Below are 10762 nucleotides of genomic sequence, written 5' to 3'. Positions count from 1 at the left end.
GACGGCTAGCGAAGATAGCTCTCGTGTAGCTTCGCGCAAAATCCACAAAGAGACGAAGGACTAATTTGTATTGTCGAATCGGATAGCAAGGGTAGAAGGTCACTTTAAGCTTTGCACGTGGGAACTTGCTCAAGAAGTCAATTTTTTAAATAAAAGAAAATCAAGCGATGCCCTGTTTAGAAGTGTTTGCATGAGCTAGTAAATGTTTTCCACATCACTTTAAATTTGCGTTACTTCTTTATCTCCAGGTGTCATGCAAGTCTTGTTTGCTTCTTCTCGCGTAGAGGACGAAATAGAACTTTTGGAAGAGCGCGCCCTACTGCGTTCTGCTCTTGCGCAGTTGTAAGTAAGATATATCCAGTGTAGTTTCTCGTTTCTGGTCAGCCTTGGATTTGATGTGCCTCAATTCCCGAGTTGTGGATTATGTGATATTTAGTACCGTAAACGTTCGAAGGATGACCTTGGACAGTTTTTACTTTCAACTCGCATATTACGACTTCTCGATAAGCCTGTTGATAGGCGGCAACGTCACAGATGGATATCGGATGCAGAGGTACCAATGAGCACGCGCATCTCATATAGTCTTTTAAACGTGCCAATAAGCTGAGAAACCGGGCTAAGTATGCAGCGGAGTACAGAAGTGATGTAAAAAACCTCAGAAGACTTATCGTCTAGTTTCATCTTGCGTGGATGGCTCTTTTAAACCGGATATGACGTATTTCTACTGCATTGACGAGGTATGCTGCTTAAAATGTTCGATCCCATCAACAAGTGGGGACAACAGAACTGGATGTTATCGCGAACGGTTTTAGTTTTATCGAACTATTGGAATTAATTCCCACATTTTAAAATCCCTTTGGATCATTCGTAGCAAAAGAACATCATTTGTAAGGCACGGGATTGTATATAACATCGGAATAAGTGTTTCATTAAAAGTAAGTTTGTATGCAAACGTTTCTCAGAATTTTTAGGTTGTACTTTGTTTCTTCTGCTATAACGTCAACAGTATCAGTCATTCCAGTCGCACATGAACGCACCTACTACTCTGTTGCCTGCTGGAAACATTAGATCAATGGTCAGATATGGTGTGGAGGTATTTCGAACTGTGTGTCAAGCCTTGCAAACCTCAGCCATGTACTATTTGTGGCCAGTGGGCCAATAAGGATGGTGAGTGGAAAAACAGTTTATAGTAAGAGTTGTGTTCATCTGTAATCACCTAGATCTGAAATAGATAATTACTTGGCTTACGTCATGATTTCGAAGTAGCTATTAGCTTATTAAACTTGTTATTAAACCATTGTTTACAGTAACGAGGTCAAGTCTAGGGTAGGTTAAACTATGTATTAAAACACACTTCAAGCTATGAGTTATTTCTACAAGAACCCTCTTCATATTTTTTCATTGAACGGCAACGACCCATTTCATGTTGTCATCAGAGCCACGTGCTCCCAGTTTATCATCATCCGTAATATTATATTTAAATCATATTGAATATGTACATATGTATCAACGCTGTCATCTGTTCCTAGTTTAGAATCGCAACTCCAGTGAGCGGTGGTGGAACGGTAAATTTTGTTACATGTCGGAGCTCGTCAAGTAAACTTTAATAAAGCTGTGACTGTTGAATCATATGGACACATTGGGCTTCATTTGATGCAATTAATATGTTAATTATTACTAATCACTTATCAGTTGCGTTTATATGGCTAACAGGCATATCTGAGTCACAAAAATATATTTGGTATATTTACATGTAATTTTTGTATATTATTTTAAACATACAAGCTGGTTTTATAATTAGACGTACCTCTTTTAATTACACACAAAGTAGAACTCCTGCCCTTTTATATATATCTAGCTACCAATAATTTACTACTGGTAGTTCTTGTTGCTCAGTAATACTGATATTAAGCATTGTAACCTTTAATCCATATTAGCAGTACAAAGAAGTGATCGCGCCCGCGTCGCGCTAAACATGCTCGCCCTCCCAGCCGTGGGGGCGTATAATGTGACGGTCAATCCCACTTTTCGTTGGTAAAAGAGTAGCCCAAGAGTTGGCGGTGGGTGGTGATGACTAGCTGCCTTCCCTCTAGTCTTACACTGCTAAATTAGGGACGGCTAGCACAGATAGCCCTCGAGTAGCTTTGTGCGAAATTCCAAACAAACAAACAAAGAAGTGCACTGTGTTCGTGTTCAGATCTACAGTTCCTATATATTAATGATTGTAGATGATACGTTTGCTCTTAGAACCTGTACTGAATGCTAGGACTTAATCGTACTTTTAAAGAAGAATATTTTGTTTTCGTATTGCCCTTTGAACTTCTTGATCGATTAACTGTTATAGACTTGTAGCGCCACCCGATGCTATGATAACAGTTTCTGTGGAGGGACAGCAAGGCCAATATTAGTCCAGAGTTTTTACAGATTATTCTCTGCACCTGGCTTCCAAAACTATTATTAATCTACCTAAAGGGTAAAATATCTATTAAAGTTGCATTTGGGTGAGGGAGTAACTTGGCAAATTGAATGGTGTTATTGACATTCAAGTTTCTTTCGTCGTCTTTCTCATAAAAAAAAAAAAAAACTGCCATCGGTGTTGAGATGTCGTTAGAACTTTGAGTGTTTGACTTATAAACATTATACAACTCTACATCATCCTTTGCTATCATAATCGATGACAGGAGACATGCCCAGCTTCACCATAATTATTTTTTTGCGAGTCAGAGGGCCCTCTTTTTATAACTATAGCTTTAATTTTATGGATGAAAGTGTTAATCCAGATTGAAATAGTTTCGAAACTCGTTTCTGTCCTAAACTCTCTATTGGGAGAAAACTTCCACAGCTATGAAATAGAGTAGACACACCTTTGTTCTATATTTTGTATTCTTTGATTCTAAGTTGTTATCTCGCTATACGAATATCTTTCCTCTTATCATACATCTACTCGTGACAGCATTGCATCGTCGAATGATTAGGGACAAGCTGATGTACCTGTCAACACACGGAGAAGAAATATGGAGTTAGATTCGAAATATTCGTGTCTCTACGGGGAGGTGGGGTTCTAAGGCTACATACCAAGTTTGGTGACAATCGTTCCAGGTGTTTTACAGTTATAAGTAGATTCACATATACAGACTTTTTGTCGCATGATAATTTTGATTCGCTTTGTGCTAAATATGCATGTGGTGTGCATATACGGCTACAAGCAGTTAGGCGGCACTCATGTATTGTCAAATTAACAAACGAAATAGTTCTTACAAGGTACGACTAATTCTTTATATATCAACCATTAGTGTCATCAAACTCACTTCATTGCTTATTCGTTTATCCTCTCAAGGTGGCACAAACAAACTTAACCGCAGTATTTGTACTCCTACTAGTTAAGGTTATCAATGTAATCTCAATTTGTGCAGCTGTTACTTAAGGTCACCACCTTAACTTGTAACTTTCTCAGTGAATCTGATAAATAGTGACTGTCACAACAGCATGCGTGTTAAGTAAAGAATAAATAGTGACTGTCACAACAGCATGCGTGTTAAGTAAAGAATAAATGTTGACTGTCACAACAGCATGCGTGTTAAGTAAAGAATAAATGTTGACTGTCACAACAGCATGCGTGTTAAGTAAAGAATAAATGTTGACTGTCACAACAGCATGCGTGTTAAGTAAAGAATAAATGTTGACTGTCACAACAGCATGCGTGTTAAGTAAAGAATAAATGTTGACTGTCACAACAGCATGCGTGCTAAGTAAAGAATAAATGTTGACTGTCACAATAGCATGCGTGTAAAGTAAAGAATAAATGTTGACTGTCACAACAGCATGCATGTAAAGTAAAGAATAAATGTTGACTGCCACAATAGCATGCGTGTAAAGTAAAGAATAAATGTTGACTGTCACAACAGCATGCGTGTAAAGTAAAGAATAAATGTTGACTGTCACAACAGCATGCGTGTAAAGTAAAGACTAAATGTTGACTGTCACAACAGCATGCGTGTAAAGTAAAGACTAAATGTTGACTGTCACAACAGCATGCGTGTAAAGTAAAGACTAAATGTTGACTGTCACAACAGCATGCGTGTAAAGTAAAGACTAAATGTTGACTGTCACAACAGCATGCGTGTAAAGTAAAGACTAAATGTTGACTGTCACAACAGCATGCGTGTAAAGTAAAGACTAAATGTTGACTGTCACAACAGCATGCGTGTAAAGTAAAGACTAAATGTTGACTGTCACAACAGCATGCGTGTAAAGTAAAGACTAAATGTTGACTGTCACAACAGCATGCGTGTATATATAAATAGTATTTTGTCTAATAATTTCCTTTGATTTTCAGCTTGTTTAAACTTTCGGCTGATATTAAATCTCCAGAGTTCAGTTATGTTACTTGTGCTGTTCTTTACCAAATGTTAGCTCGACTTCGAGTAGCTTAGTGATTAATGTACTGTGATGCGGATGAGAATGTCTAAGGTTCGAGCTCTAATGCCGCTGAACACGCTCCTCATTTTCAGTGTAAATACATCATAAGAGTGCCAGTCAATCCCATTATTCAGTTCAAAGAGTCATAAGTGCCATTTACTGGTGGACACTGTTGAATGCTACTTTCCCTTTGGTCTGCACTTCAAAAAAGATAGAGTTTTCTGAGCTAGCTGTTTGAACCACGTACCCACAAGGTGTTGTTTAACCAAAATATTAATTAATATATTGCAAACTAGGCTACCGTGTTCTATAAAACCCTAACGTTTTATACTAATGGATAATATTGATAACTATAATAAGCATGAAACAAGAAAAAAGTCTTCTATAGTAGATTACGAAAAAATGCTGTCTCTTTATAAAGACATTTGAGAAACAACGCCTCTTTTAAAAATGTATGCATTCACTGAATAAACGACTTTTTGAGATATTAAGCAATCTGACACGAAGAACAAAACGTATGCGGCATGTGATACAAAAGATAAGAAGGGTAAAATACGGTTGTTTGAAGTGGTTGTGGTAAGAATCGGTAAATACACTTTATCTCAAAGTAGCAGCAGAAGTATGCACAGGAAGTGGGGAAACACCAGTAATTACCTTGTTACGTTTCAAGATTGACAGTTGTTATTCTTGTATATATTTTTAACAAACAGTTTGTTTGTTTCAGCAGATACGATTATAACAATGTAGTTACTAATCAGACATGATTAATTCAACTGGTATCACAACATTTAAAAAAAAAACTGTTCTTTCAGCTGTTAAAATGAGGGGCAAGTTTCAGAACAGTAAACATGTAAATAACAGTTTACCGTTTTGTTAGTTCGGTTTCTAAGTTGCTAAATACAAGTACCAAAAATGTGGGTGTTACTTTTCATCAATAATCCCAGGATGCATATGAGATCGTGTAACTCCACGATTAAGTGTAGCCTGTTTCAGTACAGTAAATACAGGAGATCCTCTACCTCCAAAGTGCAGTGTTATTAGTTTCAGTACAGTAAATACAGGAGATCCTCTACCTCCAAAGTGCAGTGTTATTAGTTTCAGTACAGTAAATACAGGAGATCCTCTACCTCCAAAGTGTAGTGTTATTAGTTTCAGTACAGTAAACACGTGAGGTTCTCTATCTCCACAATGAAGTGTTACGAGTTTTGCACAATAAGTAAACACGTGAGATTCTCTATTTCCACAGTGAAGTGTTGTGAGTGTCAGCACAGTAAACACGTGAGATTCTCTACGTCCACAGTGAAGTGTTGTGAGTGTTAGCACAGTAAACACGTGAGATTCTCTACGTCCACTGTGGAGTATTACATGTTTTATCACAGTAAACACGTGAGATTCTCTACTTCCACAGTGAAGTGTTAGGAGTTTTAGCACAGTGAAGTGTAACGTGTTTTAACAGAATAAACATATGAAATTCTGTAATTCCATAAAGAATTTTAACATGTTTTAGTACAGTTGACACAGGAGATGCTCTTACCCCAGAGTGATGTCTATATTGTTTTAACGCAGTTTTCACGTATCTTCGCAGTAAAATGTGGCATGTTTAGCTCGGCAAACACGTAGTATTCCTTATCTCCAGAATGAAGTATGACATGTTTTAACAACAGTATTCACGATAAGTTATGTAGCTATACGGTGAAGTGTATAATGTATTAGTACGGTAGACATGCAAAGTGTTATCATTCCACAATGAAGTTTTACATATCTGATCACATAAGACATGTGGGAATCTTACTCCACGTTGAAATGTGTTGCAGTGAACGCTCGAGATTATGCAGTTACAAATGAAGTATATCATAGTTTAGCACAGTAAACACTTGAGCTACTTCAACTTTACAGTGAAGTGTAACATGATTTCGCAAAGTAAGCATATGGGAAATTATACTTTTACGTGTTAACATGTTTAGCACAAGAAACACGTGAAAGACTGTAATTCCACGCTGAAATATGACATTTTAGCGCAGTAGACATGTTAATTTCTTTAACTGTACATTGAACTGTTAGATTTTTTTCTAAGTAAACGTTTAAAATTATGAAACTTCTTATTAAGATGTGACACGTTTTTCACGTGACCTACTTTAATTTCTGTGACATGTGACAGCTTAGTAAACCGAAATATTTTATGCCGTGTTTTAACACAATAAACACGTGAGATTCTTTAACTTAACAATTGAGTGTATCGTGTTTTAACACAATAAACACGGGAGAGTATTTAACTTAACAATTGAGTGTATCGTGTTTAATACAGTACACATTCAAGGAGAAATGTATTAAGTATGTGATGTGAGATCTATAGATCCACACATACAGGGCAGTTTGATATGTTTTTGTACAATAAGCATGCGAGTTATTGTTATTACACTTGAATGAGACAGATTTTAATACAGTATACACACGGTACACTAATTCTACCATGCGTTCAATCTATAAAAATACTATTCATTTAAATATTTCGCTTTTTCACCAGTGAAATACTCTGACTATGACTCTCCGTGTTTGTTTTTATAACACATTTGACTCGAAAACACATGAAAGCATAAGTCAGTTAGTTATGTTTTGGTAAGCTTGTTGTGGCTGAAACACCTAAAAATAGCGCCCGACCGAAAAAAAAATACCTGTGTTTGGTGTCATTAGAACAGGAATTTTCTGGGCTATAACTTATCCAAAATCCGTATTCATTGAAATATAAAAACATTTTGTTTGAACAAACTGTTAGCTTTTATTTTGAAAATTATTAAAATAAAAATGGTAAATATTCAAGAAAAAAAAGTTAGAGAAGAGGAATGCCGTTTTGTTATTTTTTTCCGTCTCGCAGTTATTAATAAATATTAATAAATATAATTTTGACAAATGAAAAGGGTAAGAGGGATGGCGGTGTTTTGTCTTTATTTTGTTGTTGTTGAAATAACTCAAAGATGAATGATTGGAACTTGTGTAATGCTTAAAATTTAATAAGTAATGGAAACACAACGTTTTATATTTTTAGTCAAAACAGTGAAACGCTGTATTTCAGCTATTTATTAGACTTTAATTCAAAATAAGACTGGTCTCATTCAAATCTAGAGAACCCTTACGTTCCTTTCGGGGTATTTGACTGGATTAAGTTTGAAATATGCCCCGCATGGCCAGGTGGTTAAAGCATTTGACTCGCAATACGCAGGCCGCGGGTTCGAATTCCCATCACATCAAACATGCTCGCCCTTTCAGCCCTGGGGGCGTAATATTATTCAAGCAATCCCACTATTCATGATAAAACTTTGTAGAATGGACGGCAACTGTCTGTTGTGGAGACACAAGCGTAGAAGATGACGTTTCGAAAGTTTTCCGTCTTGAAGACGAAAAGCCGAAAGGCGGAAGACTTTCGAAACGTCATCCTCTACACTTGTGTCTCAACAACAGACAGTTGCTGTCCATTCTGCAAAGTTTTATCATGAATATTCTGCCTAAACAATCTATCAAAGAAAACCCCACTATTCGTTGGTAAAAGAATAGCCCAAGAATTGGCTGTCGGTGGTGATGACTAGCTGCATTCCTTCTATTCTTACACTGCTAAATTAGGGACGTCTAGCGCAGACAGCCCTCGTGTAACTTTGCGCGAAATTCAAAAACAAACAGTTTTCAATAACCTAACCTCCTGGCTGCAATTCTCTTTTTTCAATTTGGCAGCAAGTGAAATAGCAGTGGCTCACCTCATAGTTTAACATGGTTTCGTAAAGAACGAGAAATTAGAAATCAGGCTTAGAGATTACAAAAAGTATGAAACAGTACAAAGAAGAAAACTGTCTTTGTGTGAACTAAGTAAGCCAAGTAGGCAAAATTTGCGCAAGTAGCAAAACTTATGACGTCACCAAGGGGTCTGAGTATTTATTCCTTAACCAAAACTATATTTTCTGAATAAAGTGATGATAGGTAATAAATATTCCATGTTTTAATGAAGCCGGCGTTATCTTAACACTTACATTCTCACTTCTAGAGTCTTCTTTCTCCATGATTACCAAATTTTAAAGATGCCATGTGTAATAGGGGTATTTTGATAACTTGCGTGTGTGTGTGTGTGTATATATAATTTTTTTCCCGGAGGAAGATTCGACTGTTTGTACTTCAGTTTGTTACAGGTGTTTGTTAGTGCTCTCATTTGTCGCGGATTTCTTGGGTGGTTTTTGGTACTCTCGTTTGCCGTGTTTTCTCATTGTTTATTGATATTTACCGTGATTTTCTCATGTGGTTGGTACACTTACTTCCGTTTATTGAGGCTTTCTTGTCTTATTGTAGGTACTCGCAGCTGTAATTCACAATATATGGTTATATTTTGCTTAGCACTTTTTTCTTATATAGAAAAACGATCTGGGCAGTTAATCTGAAAATTGTTACCATCGGTTTGTTTTTACAGAAGAGATAAAATTAGGGCTTAAGTTTACCAACTTAATGGCAGTAAGTACTATAAAATATTTAATGGAGATAACATTGTTTTAATCTACAACAAACACAGCTGAAAAGTGTGATGTAATATGTAACTGTAAACACAGTTTATGTTGGTAGTTACTACGTAAAGAGGCAAGTGTGGTGTGTTATACAATATAGTATAATAGGTTATATATTTTGTGTTGAAGAATAGAAATGGGTTAACGTTGCTTTTAATGTCATAAAACGCCAAACAAAAATGTCTTGTAATCTGTAAGTTACACTTTGATAGTTCTCACGTGAGGCGGAAAGTGTGGTTTGTGTTACACCATAAGAGCTGATATATCTGTGTTTAAAATAGGAGTGGTTAAAACTACTTAATTATTCGTGATGGTAAAAGAACACGTAAGTTCAAGAGTGATATAGATGAAATAAAAACCATATAACATGAGCGCTTTCATCAACTACTTAATTATGATATTCATTAAACACCAATGATAAAAAGTTTTGAAGTCGACCATTTTTTCCTATTTAGTATAGAGATAAAATGAAATGTACCAATATTGAAAATAACAGTAAAACTTAGATTAAGTTTTGAAAAATAAGTTATGAAAAATGAATACATCATTTGTTCTTTCCTTTTTTATTTATTTTATCATTATATTAGGGAAAAGTTTGTGAAGTAGTTTTTATCTGATTTTTCTCAACAACTTATTTGTAACTCTAATTATTTCTAATAAGCCTAACACCAACTGTGTATTTTTGGATAGCTCTGTTATCAGCATTATAATCAAAGCAATTATAGTACGATTGTATCTAGAACGTTAAAATGTTTCATACTCGTGGCCGTAGGGTACGTCTGAAGGCTTTGAACACCAAAACTCGTTTGGCCGAGCACAACTAGCCCACGTGTCTTTGTGGTTAACAACAAACAGAGACCTCAGTATTTCATTGTGTAAAACAAACGAACTCATTACTGGTTTGACTGGGCACGAAATGAGGAAGCAAGAATGGTGTATAATGATAATTTTCCCTTTGTATCATGCGTTTAGTTACAACTCGCGTTTTCCATTTTCAGTAGGATCAACTCTGTGTGAAACTGTTTTACTCTAACAGTAAACTGACTTTTAAATCATTGTACTGTAAAAAAACGCCAAACTACCACGACGTCAAAGGGGTGATTATAGAATTTGACGCAATTAGTGTGTGTGTGCAACGTCATTCTTGATAAAGTTTGTTTGTTTAGACACTTTTAATTCTGTTTTTATTCCCAGAAAGAGTGATGATAGATAGATATAACTTATTTATCCATTTTTTTCTGTCTCTCTCCATCATTTAACACAACCACTTCCTTTTGCTGTTTACTTAGGTGTTAGAAAACTGTAGAAAATCGTAACATTTTTAACACATTTATGAAGAGTTGATAAGGTACTGTCCTGTGATTATCTCAATGATAAACTTTAGGGCTTGTAATACTAGAACCGCAAGTTCGGTTCATGTGACAAGTAACAGCGCAGCTAGTCCATTGTGAAGATATGTAAAAAATAAAAGCAAAAACTCTTAAGTGCTTAATTTTTCAACCTATTATAGCTAAGTTTTGTTAAGCTGCTTTAGTTTTCTTTAATCTAATTCCTCCTTAAATCTGGTTTGGTTGAAAAGTAAGCTTCACTTTATAACATATTCATGCTTTATTTTTATTCAGTCATGTCGTTTCTGAAAACATTTCCAAAATGTCCTTTTTTTGTTTGTTTGCTTGGCAAGAGCTTATTTACTTTCATTTCACTGTTAAATTAACAAGTATAAGCATGGTGATTTGTCGTTTTATGTTTTCACAAGTATATTTTTAATGCGCTTTCAACATTTAAATCTATGAGTAGGTGGATAA

General features: G+C 35.7%; 1 pseudogene across 1 annotated transcript in view; it reads left to right on the top strand.

Moving 5' to 3' along the window:
* Positions 1 to 329: 329 nt before the first annotated feature.
* LOC143235100 (glutamate receptor-interacting protein 2-like) overlaps positions 330 to 10762 on the top strand; it is a 55215-nt pseudogene continuing 44782 nt past the window's right edge. Inside the window, exon 1 of the transcript XR_013018916.1 lies at positions 330 to 1167. The product of XR_013018916.1 is annotated as a glutamate receptor-interacting protein 2-like (transcript). The remainder of the gene's footprint in view (positions 1168 to 10762) is intronic.

This window comes from Tachypleus tridentatus, chromosome 12 (genome assembly GCF_004210375.1).
Source record: "Tachypleus tridentatus isolate NWPU-2018 chromosome 12, ASM421037v1, whole genome shotgun sequence".
NCBI classification, from domain to species: Eukaryota; Metazoa; Arthropoda; class Merostomata; order Xiphosura; family Limulidae; genus Tachypleus; species Tachypleus tridentatus.
Note: the sequence above shows the minus strand (reverse complement) of the source record. Positions and strands in the feature narration are given on the sequence as shown.